Below are 23863 nucleotides of genomic sequence, written 5' to 3'. Positions count from 1 at the left end.
TGGAATTCCCGGGGCAAGGAGGTGTAGCCCAGCCCTGAGCAGCAGGGCAGGGTGCACAGTAGAAGGGCTGCATCCCATCCCAGCTCCGCCTGCTGTGGAGTGTCCACACTACAGTCCCTCACCTGCAAACACGGTGGTGGTAGAACCAAGGTCACCATAACCAACCACAGTCATAGCGGAGAGTGTGGAAGTGCCTGCCCACAGCAACTGGGACCCCTTGAATAAGGGCTTTAAATAGAAAATAGGAGCGAGTCACAGTGCAATGGGAGTGGGCAGCCCCAAACTGCCAAGATGCCACAGACATCACCCCCCCCCAACCCCCTTGAATGAGGGAGAGTAAAACAGAACTAGATACGGTGTTTTCTTGTCTCACCATCCCACCTAGTGCTGGTCAGGGTTCATTTGCATTTGATACTCGGGGGTGGCGGGGAGTTGTCTAGAAAAGAACCTATTTTTTCTCTGGGCTTTGGTTCTGCCTACCTAACTTCAACCCTTCAAGGAGCTACAGAAACAACACAGTGACCACAGTTACAATCTCCCCTTGCAACTGGAATTTCTGGCCCATGTCCCCAGTACCAGGACTAATGATGCCTGGGCAACCTTTGTTCTTTAAAATGCACAGAGTTTGGAAAACATAACTTGAGTAGTCTCATCTTAACAAACAGCAATTTAATAAATTAAAAGTAAGAGTCCGGGCCTCTCCTGGTGGTGCAGGCGGTTGAGCGCTGCACTGTGAAGCTGTCCGCAGCCTCTACAGTGCAGGTTCGATCCCAGGTGGCCGGCGAGGGTCCCACATGGGGCGGCAGATCTTTCCCGTCTTACCCACTGCTCCTCTCAGCAGTGTATTTCAGTCAGTCTGCCTGTTCTGTTCCCCACTCTGTCCCTGGTGAATCCTTTCACCCTCCCGCGCATCTGGCCTGTACCCCAGTTCTTGTATAAATACATAAATCTTTAAAAAAAAAAAAAAGTAACAGTCCATGCTTGCCCAGCATAAATGCAGTATTTCCAGTAACAAATAATAAAGTCGTGTTCCCTGAGGGCAGCCTGAGAGGCACTTGTATGCAGGGAGAGCTGGGTCAAAGCGGCAGACCCAGCCTGTTGAACAGACCTCAGCTTGGAAAGTACTTGTGGGCAACTCAAAGTTCTCACCATTCTGGATATCCATGAGTACACTGACTACTGACCTGGGCTGGCAAAGACATTTTAGGGAGAAGGCGAATTCATAATTCATAAAAATACACAAGCAGTGAATAATGAGGATGAATTGAAAACAATTTTTTCCCAGTCTCCCCCACCTCCTTCAAAGACCTCACCTGACTGACAGAGGCACCCAAGGTTCCCTCGGTATAAGATTATTCTTAATGTATCATTCTGTCCCCTAAAACTGTGTGTACTTCAGTGTTTTTATACCTGGAATATTACCAGAAGGGTTAGTCTATGGCTTTGTACTTCTTCCTTTTAATTTCTTTTTATTTTTTTTCATTTATTTCTGCATAGAAGAAATGGGGTGTAGGCCAGAGATGCAGGCAGCAAGAGGATTCACCAGAGACAGAGTGGGGAGAAGAACAGGTGGATTCTGAAATCGAACTCAGGCCTTAGTGGTGATAGTGCTGAGATTTAACCCCTAGGCCACGAGGGAGGCCTATACTTTTTTTAAAACCTTACTTGTCCCAGTTATCAGAGGGAGGCCTGGGCCTTGGATTGAATGCTTCTGCTTTTCTTAATACCTGGTAAAGCATTGTTGCTGCAGGCGTTGCCCCTACACAGTTGGTTCAGCTTTTTTTTTTTTTTTTTTAAGATTTTTTTTATTTATTTATACAAGAACCGGGGTACAGGTCAGAGGTGCAGGAGGGTGAGAGAATTCACCAGAGACAGAGCGGGGAGCAGAACAGGCAGATGGACCGAAGACACTGCTGAGGGGAGCAGCAGGCCAGGCAGGAGAGGTCTGCTGTGCCATGTGGGTTTCTCCCTGGCCAGCCGGGAATTGAACCCGCACCACAGAGGCTGCAGACAGCTTCACAGCGCGGCACTCAACCCGTTGCACCTCCGGGGAGGACCCATTCAGCTTCCTGGAACAAACATTTGAGATAATGCGTAGGGGGTCAAGATGGTTTCACACCTCTGGGCCACAGAGCCACCTCATATCATCTGGACTGAGAGATGGGGCAGAAGTAAAGGTACTCTGGGAAAACAACATCTGGGGACATCTTGCACCATCAGCAGACCATTTAGGCAAGAAAATCAGGAAGATGCAAAAAGACAGCTCAGCTGATTATGCTGAATGCCCCACAGACTCATCCATGCAAAGCAGCCCCAATAAAATTTGCCTGGGAATTTCCTTTGTGGGTTGAAGCTGAAAAATAAATTTTTACTTAAGTCATATTAAGTAAAAGAAAAACTTCCGTGGGCTTAATTTTCATGAGTGAGAGAGCCCAGCCTGAAGGGAGAGGGGCTGGGATTTTTTAGGTCAGAGACACATATTTCAGAGATAAAATGTGACAAAAGATTAATTTTGTAAACAAAAAGTAAATCTAAGGCTACAGAACATCACTTTACTAGATGATCTGATACTGGAAAACATTATTCAAATCTTTAAACCTGAGTTCTTTTCTGTGCCTTTAGAACTTGAAAGTCCTGAAATCATATCAAGCAAAAACAGATGTTTCTCAGTCAACAGCTGGATATTTCAGGCTCCCCCATACATGCCCAAGAAACTTCTTCTGAGCCTACCTACTATGTCTATCTTGAGGTAATGAGCACAAATCACAGACACTATAACTTGATACCAACATGAATGTCAACTCTCAACATAGTTGGTCACATCTGAGCAGCCAGCCTGTTGTAAGCAGATTTAACTTTAAAATCTACATCCTACCTTCATCCAGTGCTTTGCTGACTGTCTGTTACGTATGGTCCTTTGGCGGTGCAGCATGTGGGAATAACAAGTGACCATCCTGCCTCAGGCCACAGCAGGTGTGAGTGGCTCACATGTGAGGGATCTGGTCCAGACCCCAGTTCTAGCCCAGAATAGTTAGAATACAGGGGTCCACTATCTACACGTCTCCTTGTCTCTCACGTGACAAACCAGCCCACAAGGAACCTCTTGGTGCGAGCTCTCTCCTGCCTAGTCCTGTGCTGTCCCAGCATGGTCCTCAGGGCCGCTCCCTAGACTCAATCCTAAACGTGGTCTTTCTGACCCCACACCCAGTCCTGGACATGGTGGAGGAGGGAGGTGTGGGTCAAAACCCAGAAGAAGTCCTGGACATGAGGGCCCCATACCTGTCAGACTCAGCCCTGGAAATGCAGCCCCACCCAGACAGCTCTGGACATGGTGGAGTTGGGGGGGGGGGTGTCTCACCCCAGCTCCGGCCCAGGAGACAGCATGGAAATGGAACTCTGGATCTTAAACAGCCCACCCCTGGAGATTTCAAGCACTCAGGTGTTTAAGAATTCTGTTGTTATCCAACGTTTCACTTCCCAAGTGACAGCACAGGGGCTGTCGGCCTCTAGGGCTTAGGGAGAGAATGGGCCAGGCAGGCCAAAAATGGCCAGGAGGGAGGAAGCCCACCCTGAGCTTTCCCACCAGGCCCCACATCACACAGTGTGCTCACCATGCGGCAGAGGGGTGCACAGGGGGCCTTTTATTCAGATGAGAGCGGGGCTTACTGAACATCAATAATCAGTGATCATTTCCAGAGGTGTCACTGCAATGCCCTCTCTGGTGCTCTCTGAGCAGAAGAGGAAAGGGCTGAGCCTGTGTGGGACCTGGGACATCTCTCCGTGAATTTCAGCCTTTCGCTGTGTTCCAAAAGCCACCCCATCTCTCACTCTCCTCTGGAGAAAGTTCACATGGGACAAAATAGTAGACACGAGAACTCATATTAGAAGTGGCTGATGGTGTTCAGCTTCCAGGCACTATTTGCGTTCCCATCCCTCCCCCTCACCACACAATCGTCACAGGGACCCTGCAGCTGCTGGAGAAGCCGAACTACCCCATTTGAACAAAAAGGACTGAAATCTACAGATAGTTATACGAAACAAATATAAAAATCTACCACCATTTTTTCCCCTAGTCAATTAAAGAACAATTGCTGGCGATGCACAATTAGCGTGACACTATCCTTAGATTTCACAAACTTGTGACATAATACGCATGCTCGAGCTCAAGGTAAGAGGGGCATAAGAAGAGAGAAAGCAAGCCCAGCCACAGGTTGATCAGGCAAGAACTAGCACGGCCACCGGCTGACCCCCAGCTTTTATGGGGGAAAGGGCTGGCTGCAGACCGGGGAAGAAACACACACAAGCCCAGATGTGAACTCGCTGTACTGTGAGCACAAGGTCCTTCCTATGGACGCCCACAGAGGGAAGGGTCCCAAGCCAAAGCTCTGAATTCACTAGATTTCTACACATTGGACCTACCTTCCGTTCCTGGATTCAAGCCTGCAGTCAGAAGCCCAGGACAGCACGGAGTGTGGGAAAGGAGAGAACCCACAGAAATGGAGAGAGAGCAGAGACAAGCCCGGGAGCACTTCCGCTGTTGTGGGTGTCTATAATTAGGGAAGTGCGCCTTCTCCCCAGCTTCAGCATGCAAACCACCCAGAAAGCAGAAGTAGAGATCCCCGGGCCCCTAAACAGGCCTCTTTTAATTGCACATTCAAATGAAGCAACACCATTTTTTTGTCTCGAAGTCAAGGATCCCACCAGAACCACAGTTGAATCTTGGGGTGTGCTGATGGACAGGGCTGAGCCCGTCAGTTGCTGAGGCAGGTGGGAAAGGTGTCCCCTGAAAAGTTCTTACTAAGCAAACTTGGTTTTGAATTGTTAGATAGCATGTACCAAAATTTTCTTGGGTATGTTACTATTTTTTTTTTTAAAGATTTATTTATCTATTTATACAAGCACTGGGTAGTTAGAAGCACAGGAGGGCAGGAGAATTCACCAGAGCCAGAGAGGAGAGCAGAACAGGCAGAGTGATGAAGTACACTGCTGAGGGGAGCAGCGGGCGGCAAGAGAGGTCTGCTGCGCCATGTGGGTTGCTCCCTGGCTGACCGGGGATTGAACTGGTGCTGCAGAGGCTGCAGGCAGCTTCACAGCCCAGAGCTTAACCGCTGAGCCACCAGGGGAGGCCCTGTTATGATTTTTTTTTTTTTTTTTTTAAAAAGCCTTAGAACATTATAAATACCAAATTCCACCAGAAGCCTTGACCAAATAGGAGGAAAGTCCTAGAAAAGGCCCAACCAGGGTTCTCAGGATCTAATTCACAGTCCAACACTGGCAAGGGTGAGCAGACCAGACCTTTACAACAGGAAGACGGATGGGCCAGTTCAGCAGAGTTGTGACAGCTCTCTCTGACCCTGCTCCTGGGTCTCCTTTTAGACAGTCCGTCCTGGCACCAGCAGGTGATACAACTTCACGCGGGGCCTCTGTCAGCTTGAGACAGGAGGTGATTTCTCAAACATCTACTAAATCACATACTCTGAGCAGTAAGCAGGCTTTCCCATGTCTCACTCCAGCTGTGTCACCTCCCCGACTTGGACAAAGAGCTGGAAGTGGCCAAGCCAGGCTTCGCCCCACAGCAGACAGGGAAGCAGCATGGAGTGTTAGCGTTAGCATGAAATGCCTTTGTCTACCCCTTTACTTTTAATCTTTATGTTTAAAGTGAGCCTCTCACAGACAACTTCAAGTTGCAGCTTGTTTTTTGAGTCCCTCTGACAAATGCTGTGTTTCAATTGCTATAATTAGACAATTTACATTTAAAGTAATTATTGCTTTAGTTGGATTAGTATTTACCATGTTTGTAACTGTTTTTGATTCATTACATTTGTTCTTTGTTTCATTTTTCCTTTCTTTTCTATGGATCCCTGAATATAAAAATCTCTTCCTTTGTGACAGTAATTTCCAGGTCTTCCTGTCTCATCACACCTGAGGAAAACATGACTCAGGCACTCTAAAAACAAGGTTTCTTTAGGTACAGTACACGACAGTGGAGGTCCTCTTGAGATTGAGATCCAGTGGATTTTCTTTCCCTCAAGTCCATACGCAGCCTTCAGCAAGTCACCAAAATATTTAAGACTTCCTACCAATCTATGGTTCTGGCAGTTTCTGCTCCTGAGAAGCAGGTTTTAGTGTCTTTGGCTGTGCCAGTGTCTCCAGTTTTCCAGATGGCAACCTGCCCTGAGATTCTGTTTTCTCAGAGTGAAAAAAAAAAAAGCATTGTCGGGCCTCCTTGGTGGCGCAGCGGTTGAGTGCTGGGCTGTGAAGCTGCCCGCAGCCTCTGCAATGCCGGTTCGATCCTGGGCTGCCGGGCAAGGGTCCTACAAGCGCACAGACCTCTCCTGCCACCACTGCTCCTCTCAGCAGTGTATTCGTCAGTCTGCCTGTTCTGTTCTCCGCTCTGGCTCTGGTGAATTCTCTCACCCTCCCGCGCTTCTGACTACCCAGTGCTTGTATAAATAAATAAATAAATAAATAAATAAATAAATCTTAAAAAAAAAAAAAGCCTTGCCTTTTAATACTTACATATTTCTTTTTTAAAAAAGATTTATTTATTTATGCATACAAGAACTGGGGTACAGGCCAGTGGTGCAGGGGGTGAGAGGATTCACCAGACACAGAGCAGGGAGCAGAACAGGCAGATTGACTGAAATGCACTGCTGAGGGGAGCAGCGGGCGAGTCAGGAGAGGTCTGCTGTGCCATGTGGGTTTCTCCCTGATCGGGGATGGAACTCGTGCTGCAGTGGCTGCGGATAGCTTCAGAGGTTGTGTTTTAGCCCCTTGCACCACCAGGGAGGCCCTACCTCCATATTTCTTTTAATGTAAGACTCTCATAGTAGGAGCTGAATCCTTTGTTCCCCTTTACTTGGTGCCTATCCTACAACAGGTGGCTGGTTAAAACTTGTCAGATAAATGATGAATGAATGTGCAATTGAGATGTGATTATTCTATAAGAGATAGTCCAGAAGCTTTTATCATATGAAAGAATGAATGAATGACCCGGATGTGATTATCCTTTGATGGTTGACAAACTATGGCAAATGTATGTCTGTATATATGAATGAATAAATGAATGAATAATCCAATGTGCTTATCTGGACCATAAACATCTGCTAATGCATGAATGAAGTGAATGGCTGAGATGTAATTACAGTCATATCTGAGCAGAAGCCCCTATTGCTTATCTCAAATCAAAGACTGATTATAGGTGGTTCAGGTCCCAGGTCCAGGCTACCCCATTTCAGTCCATATTACTAGAGGTCCAGCATCTTCCAAGACACAGTCCACATTTCTGCCATGAGCCCTGACCTATTTCTGCCTCAAATTATTAGGTGTTTATCTTTGTATGCAGGTCTAGAATACAGAAGGAAAGAATATTTGTTTTTCATAACTCCCAATACACTGCAGTCAGCAAGCTCTGATATGGCCCATTTAGATACTAGTGTTTTCTACCAGGCTTACGACTGAACCATCAGCTTGTTCCAAATTATGGATATGCTACAGGACTCAGCACCTGAATTTCCTTTTTTCCCCCTTACATATAACCTTAACAAAACTTTGTGTCTAAATAAAAAAAAACAACAAAACACATTATCTACAAAATCAGGGTCCTTGTGTTCTGAAGACAATGTTCAATTCACACAGCTTAGTAATGAAGTCACCATGCCACTCATGAGGTCGGTTTCACCATCTCCTCATGTTACAGTGGAGGAAACTGAGGCTCAGCTATCTGGCTCAGAGGAGTAAAGCTAGTTTTGGGACCCAGGGATCTGGATAGGACTGGGACACATGACCCCTAATGTATGCATTACATCTGGACTAGAGGTTTATAAGTACCTGATAAAACCCAAAGCCTTGGGCCTATTTCCAGTGAGGAACTGGAAACTCTGCCCCAAGAGTTGTTCAAAGGAATACGTGGCTTCCTGGGCATGTTCCAGATGTGGCCCCATCTCCTTAGCCCTGAGCTGGATGCTGCAGGAAAACATTGCTGTCACCAGACAGCCTTTAGAATGAGCCTTTGCCAATGTGGCCTGGGCTAGGCTAGGTGAGTGAGCAAATACTCACCCAGTGAGCCTGGGGGCCCTTTTGTGGTGTGTTATACATATTACATCCCCACTTATCTCTATCTGTGCAGGTGGAAGGGAACCTGCCAGAAGAGCAGTCTCTGGTTATGAGAGGTGATGAGGGAGAAATATCAGTAGAAATATCAGTTATGAAAATAAGTTATTCTTTTCTAAGATAAAATTATTCTTTCATAAGGTAAGATGAACAGTTGTGTGATAATTAGAACACTCTTATTTTGGACTTGCTACCAAATTTAAACAGAAATATCAAGTTGATGACCTGACTTTTAACCCTGATGATGGGGCTCTGCCCTAAGACTTGCTTGCTGGTGTCCCTCTGGCAGCAGAACAGTGACAGGTGCACAGTAGGCACTCAGGAGACTGTCACTGTATTAAAAGAGTACATTTGTTTCAGAAAGATGGCTCTTTATAAAAGTCTAATTTAATTTGCTTTAAAAATTAGCTTGCCTGCTTTGTAGAAGAAAGAAGCAAATTACAGTCAATTCTAGTTATTTGTGGCAATTATGTAATACAAAGTAGCTGTAAACACAGAACCGGTGAACCCCAAGCCATTGTTCCTGGGGAGATGCAGGGTCAGGCTTCTGTTTAAAGATGTCTTGTTTTGCATAGATAGTTGATCCATTCACACTGACTTCACCTCCAACAGCCCACAACTCATGTCTGAACAAAATATTTCCCACACATGCATTTTCTCTGCATTTGGACTCAATAGACAGCCCTCTATATTATGCTTGTGGGTCATTTTAAGCAGCATCACCACCAACAAAAAGCACAAAAGGGCCTCCCCGGTGGCGCAGCGGTTGAGTGCTGGGTTGCGAAGCTGCCCGCGGCCTCTGCGACGCCGGTTCGATCCCCGGCTGCTCCCCGGCCACCGGAGGAGGGTCCCACATGGCGCGCAGACCTCTCCTGCCGCCCGCTGCTCCCCTCAGCAGTGTACTTCAGTCCTTCTGCCTGCTCTGCTCCCCGATCTGGCTCTGGTGAATTCTCTCACCCTCCCGCACTTCTGACTGTACCCAGTGCATGTGTAAACAAAAAACAAACAAACAGTAAATAAATAAAACATGCCTCTATTAAAAAAAAAAAAAGCACAAAAATTCAGGAAATGTGTCACTCAACTGACTGCACACAGGAGAGGTGGGGGATCGCCCATTCACCTCCGCAAGGAGTATGTGCAGTGTGTGACTCACATGTCCCTCAAGGGCCATGAAAACACCATGGATTCGGTGTTACAAATACATTTTGGTGAGCAGGCATGCTCACAACTATAGAAACCTCAACTATTGCAGAGCAACTGTACATTTTCTCCTATAATACTGAATGTAAGCCTTAGATTAATGCTTTATCCATTTTGATATTCTAGGATCACAAGGGACTTTGGTGGTTGCTAACAAACTAGATGGGGAAGGACAGGTTATGTCTAGATTCATGAAAGGATGACCAGCTGCTAATACTTTGAAAAGTTGTATTTCTATTGGTCTCAGCTCCTGATAGTTCCATCCCCCTGTTTGTTTAGCTTGCTGACAAGGTGCTTTCTGGCCCCCTCAAAATGAAGGCTTCACTTAAATCACCAAATGTCAGTCCATGGCGCATGATACATTGGTCTGGCTTGTACGTTGATAATTGCTGCAGATGAGCCATACAGTTCCGGAGGCATAATCAATGCGCTGTCCATGCAGCAATAAGGCAAATGCTCAAGTTGTTGGGTGAGATAATTTACAGACTATCAGACAGCCTGGCTTGATAGGATAAAGATGTTGTGATCCTCTTCTCTCTGAAGTCACTCCATAACAAGAACAAGGTAGAGAACTGCCGTGGAACAAGGAGATACCTCTCACCATGAACAAGCTAGGGGCTAAGAGTCAAATCAGCAAAGGCTGGTCCAGGAGTATGAAGACCCTGCAGGAGGACAACCAAGGAAGTGGGAAGCTATAGAACTCAGTCGGTGGGGCTGTGGGCTCTGCACACAGTGGGGAGCACTTCCTGACTGTGGAGAGGAGATTCTGAATGGTTAGCCTCCCAGAGAAGAAATAGCAAAGTAATATTCTCTCTCTTCCTCCTTTTTCTCCCTTCCCTCCTCTTCCCTGTCCTCTCTTTCTCTCTCTCTTTCTCTCTCTCTCCTCTCTCTCTCTCTCTCTCTCACACACACACACACACACACACACACATACACACACACACATACAGAGGCATTATTGAGACCAAGGAAAATACCTGTTAGACTGGAGCATGTCTTGGGCCACTCCCTAGCTTAATTCGTTTTTATGATGAGGAACCTATCCCGGGTCTAAACACCACTACACTAAAAGCCTAAAAGGAAAAGTCATAGAAGAAATAAATGACACATTGAGAAACACTTTCCAGACAACTCTCCCTGGGGAGATGGAACCACCCCCACATGCTGATCCCTGGAATTAGACTCAAGTCAGGGGTACACAAGCTGGGGTGGGGTGGGAGAGTAAGGAAGCATGTCATCAGGGACAAGCTAGCTGAGGTCAGGGGAAAGCAGAAAAGAAATGGTGGCTGTTATTTCAAACAGCAATGAGAGCAGACATTAAATTGTCAAGAGCACAAAAGATAGGAAGGAGTAGCTTGAGAAAATGAAATGGAAATTAACAGAGAGTGAGAGACTACCACAAAACACTGGCAGGACAGGTGATTTAAAATATGCAAGATCAATGTCCCTGAGGTAGATAATTGAAATAAAGGATTGGAACAAGTGTTGAGCATTATAATGAAAGAAAATTTCTGCAATAAATGAAGTACTTGTCTCCAGGGACAAAAAGAAATCTTATCCAGGAGCTTATAAATGACTGAGCCTTAGAATTCTCAGTCAATTCCAAGTCAGAAGACAGGAGCACGGAGTCCTGAGGGGCACATGTCCACCCAGAGACGAGGGTCCAGCATGTAGCCTGGTGGGGAGCCTATCAACTCCCCTTGGCCTCTGGCTTAAGATGCCCATGGAGGGGGTCAGAGCTGATGCCCCACCAGAGGCCAGAGCAGAACTATTCCAGCTTCCAGGTCCTGCATCAAAATCCCTCCACACTTCTTTTTTTTAAAATGTGCTTTATTTATTTATTTATTTATTTATTTATTTATTTATTTATTTATTTATTTATTTATTACAGCATTGTTCATTTTTAAACAGTATTTGAAAAATGTGGTTTTTTTGAAGAAATATTGTTTTGAAGCATTTTTGTAGGTTTCATGTATACAGCATTATAATTTGACATCTGTCTATGCAGCATGATGATCATCACCCAAAATCAAGTTTCCGTCCACCATCAAACAATCGACCCCCTGACCTACCCTGCCTTCCCCTTTCCCAGTGGGTAACCACCATTTTATTCTCATGATCTAAGAATTTGGGTTTTTTGTGTTTATTTATTTGTTTTGTTTCTTCATCTTTCACATGTGCCCTTATGCTCACCACAGTCAAGGAAACAACCTTGTCTAGAAAAATACCCACTGGTAGATGACTGGATACAGAAAATGTAGTTTGCATACACACTGGAATTCAGCTCAGCTGTTAAAAATCATGAACTCCTGCCATTTGGAACACAGATGGGCCCAGAGGGTGTTATGCTAAGTGCAATAAGTCTGACAGAGAAAGACAAACTCCTATTGGTCCAGATGCAGATACCAACTCTCATGACCTACCCAATCCGGGCTCAAGGGCATGGCTGGCTGCCTGGCACACAGAGACAGCAAAGCAAAGGGAAGAACCGTGATCTCCACCTGGCTGTGTGTTAGACTCTCCTGACCATCTTTTTTTAAGTAACGGCGACAGGGTCCTGACCCAAACTTATCCAGAACCTCCGGGGTGGGCTGGACATCAGGAGCTTAAAGATGCAGCTGGCTTGGAGATCCCTACTCTGGAGTCATGCTTCTGTATGGAAGGTTCTGGGCTCAGGAATGATCCAAATAGAACCTACCACCTGCCAAGTGGGCAAAAGCACCAGTTACTGAACTGAGGGAAATGTAGACAGGAAGGAAAGAATTAGAAGCTTTTCAGCATTCCAAAAAATAAGAAAGGTATCATGCAGGAAAGCATTTCTTAGTTGAAAAACTCTCCCTCCAAACACAACCTTCTGGGCATGCTAATTTTGTGCCACAGCTGTCCTCCCCATTGAGGAGCAGGCTGGCTGGGGCCTGCAGGAGGCTCAGGAACAGCATGTGTTGCTGCATTTCCTGAGGTCAGGCTGAATCATGAAAGGAAGGGCTAGAATTTGCAAGCCTTCCAAACAGCTTCTCTTGGGGTATTTTATCTGTCCTCAAATTAAGCAGCACAGGAATTCCAGTGACAGGAAAACTGTGTCTCTCCAACCCCACAATGGGGATGAGGCTGAGGCTGAGCGCCAACCAAGGGATAGTGCTGGTGCCCAGGGGAGGGGTATGGGGCTGCTTGTCACCTCCACCTTCTAGGTGTGGCACCTACAGGGTGCACCGCCTCTCAGCGCAGGGGGCACATCCTCAGAAATAAGTTGCCTTCTCTTGTATGTGAAGGAATAGAACCTGTTCATGTGGTCAGTTTTACATTTTCCCCATTTGCCTTAATGAGGAACACATTCCTGCTTCAGCTCTTCTCTTTGAAATGAACAGAATCTTGTATTGCAAATTTTTTTGAGAAAATGGTGTTGGATTTTTTTTTTTACAGCAAAAAATTAACAAACTTTAAGGGTTTCTCCTATTATCTCAAAATCCTCTTATTTAACAAGGCTTCTTTCAGAAGCTATGCTGAACCAAGCATGCTTAAGCTAGGACACAATAATTATGTAATGTTCTCCAATACTGGGATCCCTTCAGACAGTTCCCAAGCAACAGTTAGGAACCACTTTAGTCTCTATGCAACTCATCAGTGATGTGTCACTAAGCCAGCTTGCAATGGGCTGTGTGATGTGTGTGCGTGTGGGTATGTTATGTGCTCGTGTGTGCATATATGTGGCGTGTTCTGTACATGAGTGGTGTGTGCAAGTACATGCAGGCATGTGCATGCCTGCTTGAGTGTGATGTGTGTGCCCTGTGTGACTGTGTGTGCCATAGGAATGCACATGTGTAGGGAGGGATATGCACGTGTGTGTGTATGTATTGGGGAGGCTGTTTTGTGGAGTAGGAGACCATCACTGGATGAAAGGACCAGATCCTGTGGACAGCACTTGGGGGCTCATTCATTGGAAGGATGAGGGACTGACTCCTGGTGCCCTTGTCACTTACCATGATCACATTTCTTTAAAAAAAAACAAACAAACAGGAGGTACCAGGTCCACCGGTGGAAAAGTAGTGAGTGTTAGATGCACTCATTCTCAGTGGCATCGAGAGGCAGGACTGGTAGAAGGTAGCTTGCTCCCCAGGAAAGGCTGTGTGCGCCCTGTATAACAAGGCTTCCAGATGTGTCCCATAGAAGTGCTGTGATGATGGAAACACTTATTGGGCTCTGACACACACAGAGCCACCATCCACATGTAGCTACTGCTCTTGAACTGTGGCCAATGGGACTGAGAATTGAATTTTACATTTTGTTTAATGTTTAATGCTTGAAATGAATGCTGTCTTATGTGGCCAGTGGCTGCACAATGAACAGCACTGTTACAGGCCCTTGGCAGGGAAACTGAGGAAAGGCTTCTGTCTACCCCTGGCTGAGGTGGGGTTGGATGCATGTAATACCCTCCTGGAACAAGAAGATGGGGCTGCCAGTGGGTGAAAAGAACCTTATAAATTCACCTAAGGGACAAACTGTGGGATCCAGACACCTCTCCCTCCCAGATGTTTCTCTACTTGTACCAAACTATTGAGTCAACACTTGTGAATTTTCAAGACACTGCCCAACAGCTCTGCCTATGGGTTTCTTTTCCTCATACCTGGTCACATAGCAAACCCTTTAAAACTGACCATGGAGAGGGGAAGCATATGCAAATCATGTACATTTTAAACTGCTTGAAGAGTTAGAGATTTTCTATCAGACTGTTTATTTTTCTCATTGATTTGAAGGAATTCTTTGCATATTAAGGCTATGGGTCCTTTACCACAGGCACTGAAAATAAAGGTATCTTACAGGTATTTCCCCCCTTATATATATTTTCCATTTGTATAGGAACTTGGTGACATCCAGGGAACGCTATAGAAAGGAGACAATGAGGAGGCCAGATGCCACCTATCCACCTGTGTCCTCCAAATTCATGTTGAATTCACCTACAGAAGCCAGAATGACACTGTATTTGGAAACAGTGTCTTAATAGAGGCAATCAGTTAAAATGAGGTCATCATGGTGGGCCCTAAGCCAACATGACCGGCATCTTTTTAAGAATAGAAGATCAGGATATAGACATACACAGAGGGACAACTATGTGAGGACATGGGCAGGAGAAAGCAGTCTACATGCTAAGGACAGTGGCTCAGGGAAACCAGCCTCACTGACACCTTGATCTGGGTCTTCCCATCTCCAGAACTGTGAGATGAGACAATCAATGTCTGTGGTCTTTGCTCCAGCGACCCCAGCAAATACTACAGCAGTCATCTATTAATGGATACTGACACCATTTCCAGAGTTTTCTTAGAAGAGGTAATCCAGAAGTAATATCAAACTTTGCAGACACTGGTGGATCCCTTGAGGGAAAACAGACGTGACTTCTGTTTTCCTTCTAACCTTTCTCTGCAGTTGTCAAGCTGCCACTCTGATTGAACCATGAAATCTTACCTGTTTCTACAAGGGGGTGGAAATGAGTTTGAAAGTTTCCTTTTTCCTCCTGCTCTAATCCAATACTTCAAGACTTCCAACCCTAGCCCTCTCTACAGTAACACACTCATAGAGTAGCACTTGCGCCCCATATGTAGGCAGACACAGACACTTAGGTCTGATGACGGTGGCAGGCATGTCCTCTCAAGCCAGCTTCCCCATCCTCCCCATTACTCTGGACAGTAAGCTTGGAAATAAACCTATCTGTGTTGCAGGGACACAATGGAAAAGCATTAGACATTGTCATTGACCTCTCATTGATTCAGGATTTTTCTTCTATTCCTAGTGCCATCATTTAATGTCTCAGCACAAAGTTATGAAGATCATAACAGGTTCTTTGTAACTACTGATGAAAGAGATAAATTAGCATGGCAAACTGCATTCACAGTCTCCCCAGACTTCCTGTGTCCACAGAGAGGTCTTTAAATCTTCTCAGCGTGGGGCACAATAGGTCCACTTTGACTCTGGTTCAAGCAGTGAACACAAATTATGGCTCAGGATTAGAAATACCTACCTACACTTGAGGGTCCTCACCCCAGCAACATCACTTAGTACTTGGACAAACCATCTCACCTTTCTGGTCTCTGTTTCTCAGTGAGAAGTAGAAGGCCCCTGGTGTCCCCTCCACCTCCAGCAATCTCTGACATGCTTCTAAGTGAGGAATTGGGACTGGCACATTCCTAATAACCAGAGTACCCCTGACAGCGCAGCCCTCTGCGTAGACACTCCCACTACCTGAGCTGTCGCACTCTGACCAGCTGCCAGCCAGAGAGTGGAGACCAAAGCAGCGCCATCCCTGTGTCCCACCCTGCTCCCAAGAGCCATCTTCTTGTGTCACTGCCCTGACATAGCTGTGACCATCAGCTGATTGGTGTTGCTAAAAAAAAAAAAGAAAAAGGAAGTCAGGGACTTCCGCTTCAAGCCTATGCAGCAACTATAAATGCAAAGAAAGGAAAGAAACAGCATTAAAAACAATAGCACAGAAAGTAAATCCATAACCACACTGGGCAGCAAAGGAGGCAGAGCAGGAGTGGGCTGAAAACTACGGCGTTGTCCTTGAGAGACCCAGGGAGGTAGGCTCAAACAGAAGAGGAAGCCACAGACCAGAGCAGGCCGCAGGCAGGGGACAGCTGTGAAGGTGGAAGAGGACCCAAGGGTGTGCCACTTGGCAATGACAGAGACTGGGTGGAGGGTAGACAGGGTGGAGGAGCTGTGCAGGCGAGCAGCTGGGCAGCCAAATCCTCTAAGTCCTCAACTGCTTGACACCTAAGGACAATACAAGTCCCCCTCAGGAAACACATCCTTTTGGAGAGCAGGGCATGGCCATGTCAGCCAAGAATAGGGAGGCCCTACACCCCACATGCTATTTCAGACTCCTCCTACCTCCCAGGGACAGGTCACAAGACACCGTGCAATACACACAGCCTGAAAAGAGTAACTTCTAGGAAGAAAGCCCACATCCTACAAGTACCAAGCACACCAGGAACGTAAAGGAGAGGTACCAAAGGAACAGATAGATGTGCTGACGCCAAAGGAGAGGAAGGCCATGGACCAAGGAGAGCATGTTTTCACTGATCCTGAAAAAAAAAAAAAACAACGCTAGAGCCAAAAGTATCAGTAAAATAAAAAGAATGAAGTTACACAGGTGGACTGCGTAACAGGATAGACAGGGCTGAAGATCTTGCTAGAGATAAAGATTAGGTGGTTTGCAAAGGGCAAAAGAGGGAAAAAAATGAAAGAAAGATTGCAGCAGTTTTTGTAACATACAAAATTAGAAAAACCTAAATGTCAATATGCAATCGTGTTTCCTACTCCGCGGAGTAAAATGCAATGATCCCTCATAGGACAAACTCCCCCAGCCATGGCACGTTAAAGACTAAAGAAGCTAAGTTGTGAAAGGATATTGGTATTAAGAAGACAAACGGGGGGCCTCCCTGGTGGCGCAAGGGGTTAAGCACCACACTACAAAGCGATGCACCTTCTACAGCATGAGTTCAGTCCTCGGCCAGGGAGCAATCCACGTGGCGCAGCAGACTTCTCCTGCTCGCCTGCTGCTCCCCTCAGCAGTTATTTCAGTCAATCTGCCTGTTGTTTCCCACTGTCTCTGGTGAATCCTCTCACTCCCTGCATCTCTGGCCTGTACCCCAGCTCTTATATGCATAAATAAATACATCTCTAAAGAAAAAAAAGAAGACCAAGTGAGGAGGGGGTTGGATCAAAATGGGGTGGGAAGAGCACACAGGACTATGGTGATGTACACGAGTGAATTGGCGGTGGGACGGACCTCAGACCCCCGCTCTCAGCCAGTCCATAAATTTCTCAGTGAGTGTGACTTTGAGACATTCTGTCAACTCAAGGATTCAAATTCTCAGCATAGCAGGTGACAGTAACCACAGCATGTTGCCTCCATCCAAGGAAATCCTGAGTGAGTTCCACTGTGACAGGGCAATAGGCAGTGACCCTGCACTTCTCAAAGTGGATGAGGGAGACTGGAACCTAAGATACTTCAGAACCAACATATCCTAGGCCATGGAGGTATGAGGGTGCATCAGTTCATGCCCGCCCATGCACATCACTGCACAAGGGCTCTGGAGAAGCTCACTGCGCTTATCCCTAGCACTCAGCTTCATCCTACCCAGCATTCCTCACTTACTTGAGTGAGGAAAGTCTCCCAGGCATAGCATTTAAAATCACACAGCACAGAAGATTCCTCAACTTTCTATAGATGGAGCTTCCATATGATCCAGCAATTCCACTCCTAGGTATTAACCCAGAGGACACAGAATCATTAATTCAAATGGGCACCTGCACTCCTATGCTTATAGAAGCACTATTTACAATAGCTAAGCTATGGAAACAACCCAAATGCCCAAAAATAGATGACTGGATCAAGAAGATGTGGTACACATACACAATGGAATATTACTCAGCAATCAAAAAAGATAAACTCATGCAATTTGCAGCAACATGGATGGCACTGGAAGGGATCATGCTCAGCGAAATAAGCCAGAAAGAAAGAGAAAAATACCGGATGGTCTCACTCATAGCAGGAATCTAGAAAACTTAAATAAGGGACCAGGAAAAAGACTAATATAATAAAGTAAAAATCAAAATCAACAAGCAACTATAAACCAGAGACACACTATGGTGGGGGTGGGGAGAGGGGAGAAGGGATTAGGGTCAAAACAAGGCAGGGGGGAATTTAACCAAGATGAAAATGCCTATATTGTGCTAAAATGAAAAATGATATAAAAATATATAAAATAAAAAAAATGAAATCCAAAAATAAAATAAAATAAAACCACACAGTAAAGCTTCAGGATCAAAGGACCCAGGTCAGCCATCTGATCAAAGCCTGGGAATTCCCCATTCCTGGGAAAATACATATTCCCTTAATCAGACACTAAAATATGTCCGATCAAATACAAAGTGACATTTACACTGGTTTAAAATGTAGATGCCGACTGCTAAAATAAAATGTACGTGAATGTTGGTAGAGATAATTAAGACTCCAAAATGTAAAACAAAGTGTCTGACAAGTAATTTACAGAAAATGCCTTCAGTCAACAATTCCCCAAAACAAAATTTAGTTATTAGCATGGGTGAAGCAAGATTGAGGACAAACTGTCAGGATGAAGCAAGAAGACAGAGAGTTCCAGAAAGACAGAGACAGGGACTGATCGATTATCATATTTTATTGGGTTGGAAACTGAATCAAGAGGAGTTTGAGTTTCATGTTAAAAGAACTGGGGAGAAAAATCACAATAACTACAAATCCAATGGAGAAAACACAAACAACAAACAAGTGTTTATCACAGGAAAGACATAATGGGGTACAGGAAGAAAAAAGAACTATAATCTACCTTACTTTAGCTGCAAACATAATTATAAGCACCTAAACTTATAACAAATAGCACCTAACCCCATATTACAGAATGGGTCTCCCTGGTGAAGGGTAGTCTAGGACCCGCAAGTGCTGATTTCTCAGAGTGGAGATGAAGGGAGGAACTATTATGAATTAAAATTAAATGAAAAGAAAAACGAACAGCTCACACCATCCATAACATTTCCTTGACAGCTCAACAGAAACAGAGACTAGCTTGTCAGACTATCCGACAAAAAGGAAGGTCTATCTATCAGTTAAGACAAAGACATGAAGTAAAAACTACAAGGTCATCTATTGGATATTCAGATGTACTTTGCAGTCATCAGACTATAAATAAATAAACCAACATTTAAATTTGGGTTTTTCTGCACCAGGTCCTCTTCCCTTCTGTCCCCTCTTCAGCAATGACCTCACCCAGCACTCCCAGCCTTCCAGCACCCTAACCCTGCCTGCACCCCCCACAGAGACGCTGCCTACTCGGCCTCCACTAAGATCAAGGTCTCACACTCAGTATGTCTACCTGGAAACCCAGTACCTGCCTGCTCTGTCTGCTCCCCTCCAGGGGTCCAATGGCAGTGAAGGGTACCCCGCTCTTTAGCTTCAGGGCCCCCATATGACAGCAAGGTTCTCCCCAGTCCCAGCCTGCCAAGTGCTGTCCATCCTAATGCCCACACTCCCTCCTTGGTAACTGAGGCATTACCTGTATACATAGATCACCCTCGCCTTCCTGCTCTCCTCTCAGTCGTTAGCAGGCTCCAAAAATAAACATAAGGTTTCTGAGAAATAAAAGAATCTGGGCCATTTTTGATTTGTTAAACCTACCGTGTACGAACCAAATAGTCTTCTTTGTACTGGTAACTTTGATCTTGGCTAAATGTGACTATTCTTAGGGTTCCAATTCAACCATCTTTCAAGATATGCTGACAAAACTTACACAGTTCATTCTTAAAAGCAAAAGAAAATCCAAATGACACAAGCTAACATTTTGTCGAAGTTATAAGCTAAAAGAACATGTCCTTGCTGAGATAATGTCAAAATGAACTTTTCCTTTAAAATCCAGTCTGTCTAGTTTTTAAAATTGTCTCACAATTCCGCAATAAGAAAACAAAATGAAACAGAACAAACAAAATTTTCTTTTAACAAATGAAAAATAAACCGACTTGTTCAAAATGAAGTAGAAGAGTAAGACAGGATATAATTAAGTGAGGCAACTTAATTTCAATCTCTTTAAGAGTCTGTCTTTTGATTTCAATTATTATTCTTTTAATGGGTAGATAATGAAAAACAACTTTCCTCCAGAGGTATAAATTCCAATTATTTTCTCCACTTATTTACAGCTAAACCAATCCCCTAGAAGTGGAAGAAAAATGTTAAAAGTTACAAATGGGGATGGAGGATGGGAATGAAGACATGAGTGAGAGGAAGTGGAAGAAAATTTATTACCGCAAAAGACTGAGACAGCAAAGAATGCAAAACATGCCCCGCCATTCCTTAGGCACAGTGGCAGGGAGCGGAGCAGTTGGAGACAGAAGAGGCCTCCAGGAACACAGGCCGCGAAAAAGGGCAGCCACAACTCTTCTCTCAACTAAGCAGAAGAACCTTGCACTGTCGGGTACTTCGCTTTCTGGAAGGGTCTTACCAAGGATGAAACATACCAGTCTCCCTCGAAGGATCTATATTTTAACCATCCCTGTTGAAAATTCAATGAAATCTTGCTATTTCAGACTCCTGGAAAAGAGGGGAACTGACTAATTACTGAAAAGTGTGAGTTATTGGGCAATAGAAATGCACTTTACTTCGAAAAGCAAACAGTAGCTCAACAGAGTGTAACCTAGAGTCCCTTAGACTAACTCGCAGGAGCTCTGAAAAACAAGATTTTGTTTTGCTAAGTTTTAGGGAACTTCATTTAGTGACATCTGCCCTGAAGTAACACACAGATATTTATAGTCTTTCTTTATTCTACTTAGTGAGACGATTCACACTGTTAGTACAGAAATATTAATGCATGGGGCTGCAGATGTGTCCAGACTGTACTGGCGGGGTTTGTGTCAGTATTTAGGTACAGCTTTCCCAGTTCGGGTTAATGTCTTTCTCAGTGCAGAAATTAAGGTTCTAAATTGGAATTCTGAATTTTGAAAACTCTTAAATTTAAAAACATATCCTGGTACAAGGACTTTGGATAATAACTATGGACATTCTAATTACTACATGTTCTGTTTTTTAAAAAAAAAAAAAAAACCCAGAAAAATCAGACCTGTATTCAGAATATTAAATATGATTATAAAGAAGGCTAAGATGAGTTATTTCTAAAATATAAATGTAGCAACAAAATGATCTTTCAATTCATTCCTCAAGAAAGGTAAAGTCCAACTCTATATACTTCAATTTTATCCTAGCTTAAGACATTAAAATATAATTATTAAGAGTGGTTAGAAAATCCTTCATATAGAAGCACTCCAAATACAGAGAATACAGTTTTTATTTTACTGAAAAAATTCTCCAAATACATCCAAAGTACGATGGAACAAAATGGTTTGAGAAAATAATTTCAATGGCCAAGATTTCTCACTTAAAACACCCAATAATTTACAAATGTTTACATCTTTTAACTCAAATACAAATATATCTATTTGCAATGTGGGCTTTTTTGGGGGGGAAAGAGGGACTCATCAATGAATTTATATGTTTGAATTAAATGCTGCCTGGTAACAGCAGTGCATTTGTTCTCATCAAAACAACAAAAAAAAGGCATACTCGGATCAGTTCCAGCTCTTGCAAGAATTCTCAGTCAATACAAGATTATTATTATTTAACATGAAGAGTCAGATATGGCACATCTTTTTTAACCCCACGCGGAACTGCTACAAAGATTTAAGAAAAAGAAAACTCCAACCGGCAGCTGTTCTACTTGCTTCACCGGTATCTCTGGCAAGTCAAGCAAATCCATTAAAATTACCTACAACACTGTTTGCAATCTAAAAAAAAAAGATCATAAATCCCACGATTGTCTTTCTAGCTCTTAAACATTCAAAACAACAAAATTCCATTATATAGCTGTATCGTTTACGCGGGTATAGCCTTACTGCCAAAAAGTATATATTTAGTTCAACTGACATGGCACTACATAAAACTTTCCCGCTCTCCAACTCGCTGTCTAATTAAGTTACTTTACGATGAAAATATATCGGGAAAAAAAGGGCAATCCTGGTTATTTTAGCAGTGGTTCGGACAGTGTCACTTTTTACGCAATCGCTCTTTATGTACAAAGTGGGATGTATATATAAATCTTTGCAGGCATAAGAACACGTCTACCTTAAATACGGTGGAATTTTCCAGATAATTCCTGTAAAGGGCCAAAGCAAAATGTTTTCTTCCCAAGACCGAGTGTTTCGAGCCCAGCCCATCGAGACTGCGATCCCCGACCCGCCGACCCCGCGCGCGCCAGGAACCAGGGGGCCGGGTGTCCCCCGCACTGGCCTACGGACCCTGCCCCTCTTCCTGTAGGGGAGCTGAACCCCGAGATGGCACTGGGTGTAGGTTAAAAGGTGGCAGGACCTACCTGTTTGATTTTTATCAAAATGTACCCCGGATTTCAAAGGCCCGAGTGTACCTGCCCCGGTGTGCCTGGGCATACAGAAAAGGGCGAACACCGCCGCTCCTCCTCCCCTCGCTTTCCCGCCATCGGGCGCCTCTGGGTTCGGCGTCCCAGCCGTGAGCTGGAGCGCAGACGGTCGCTTACCTGTGCCAGGTGAGGCGGGGCGGGGCAGGGCGCGGCGCGGCGCGGGGCGGGGCGGGGGGCGCCGGATTCCGGAACCTGGGCGCGTCGCCGCTGGCAGCTCCGGGAGCAGAGCCGGCCCGCCAGCCCCTCTCGCCCCTCCAGCCGCCAGAGTTGCCTCAGTGGCTCCGAGCTCGGCGCTTCCTCATTTTGGGCAACTTCCTTAACGCGCCTGGGCAGGCACCCGCACTTCCTCCCAACCGCCGCGCCCCGCGATCCGGCCCGCCCCCAGCCCCCTGCCTTTGTGGCTGTGCGCCCCCTGAACCTCAAGCGCCATTCAGCCCGGGCCCCTGCGACCTTTTGCCCTCTCTGTCCTTGTTCTTCAAGGGCCTCGCGCCCGCGCCCGTGTGCGTCGAGGCCCTAAGGCCCCTGAGGCCCCCAGCGCCTGGGTGGGCCAATGATGACTCTTTTTATGTACAAAAAGGGCGCACAGAAACTAACTTGAAGACTGGGCTGGTAGGCAGGAGATGGAGGGGGGTGGGTAAGGAGAAGAGCCCCGCCCATGGGGTGGGTGATCTGCATTCCTCCTAAGCCCAGAAGTCTGGCAAGGGGCCATATGCAAAGAAAGGGCACTGTCATCAACAGGAATTTCTTATCATCTCCCGGAGTCCTAGGGCAAGTTAGGGTTGAGTAGGCAGCTTCAGGGGCAGTACAGGCTTGGGGGAAGTTGAAGATGCTTCTGATAAAGGCTGTAAATTCTAAGAGGTGCTCACCAAAACACACCCAGAGATGAGGTCAAAAAGTCCAGGAGATGGTAGTGCAAGGCGTTAAGAGTCAGCACTATGAAGCAGTTCACAACTACTGCAGCACAAGTTCGATGCCCGGCTAGGGAGGTGACCCACATGGCACAGTAGATCTCTCCTGTCTCCCCCGCTGCTCCCCTCAGCAGTGTATTTCAGTAGATCTGCCTGTTCTGCTCGCCACTCTGTCTCAGGTGACTCCTCTCACCCTCTGCACCTCTGGCCTGTACCCCAGTTCTTATATGCAAAAATAAATATTTTTTTTAAAAAAGAAAAGTCCGGGAGAACTAAATAAACAAGGATAGTACTGTTATAGGACATCTCCACCCTCCCTTGGGTGGGGCAGGAAACCTGGAAACTTCCCCTTTCCTGGGGACCACCCTGTTACAGGAACACTTGAGCGACTAAGTCCTTGGACAGGGGAGGGAGATAAAAGGAGAAACTCTTAAGAGCTGGGAAAATGGACACATCTGCCCAGGAGTAGAGCCACTAGGAAAAAGAGCCAATCACAAAGTAAGATGATGAGAATTTAGAATAGAGAAAAAAGTTTAACTATCCCCAGAAACAGGCCCATAATGGCTTCTTTGCCCCTCTCAGGTTCAGCATCCCCAATCCACATCCCCACCATGCACATTCCTCCACGAATGTGCCCAC

At 45.4% G+C, this 23863-nt stretch overlaps 1 protein-coding gene across 3 annotated transcripts in view; it reads right to left on the bottom strand.

Annotated features, from left to right (window-relative positions):
• The window catches only part of SYK (spleen associated tyrosine kinase), a 69418-nt gene extending 46946 nt beyond the window's left edge, over positions 1 to 22472 (bottom strand). Inside the window, exon 1 of one of the 3 annotated variants that reach the window (XM_054689257.1) lies at positions 22434 to 22472. The gene's annotated coding sequence lies outside the window, so the exon portion shown is untranslated. Of the gene's footprint in view, positions 1 to 4419; positions 4494 to 22253; positions 22280 to 22433 lie in introns of those variants that run through there. The other 2 variants (XM_054689258.1, XM_037493903.1) reach the window with 2 other exon arrangements.
• Positions 22473 to 23863: the final 1391 nt, after the last annotated feature.

This window comes from Talpa occidentalis, unplaced genomic scaffold (genome assembly GCF_014898055.3).
Source record: "Talpa occidentalis isolate TD23 unplaced genomic scaffold, MPIMG_talOcc4v2.1 talOcc4.7, whole genome shotgun sequence".
NCBI lineage: Eukaryota > Metazoa > Chordata > Mammalia > Eulipotyphla > Talpidae > Talpa > Talpa occidentalis.
The sequence above is the reverse complement of the archived record's forward strand: the minus strand, read 5'-3'. Positions and strand labels throughout refer to the sequence as shown.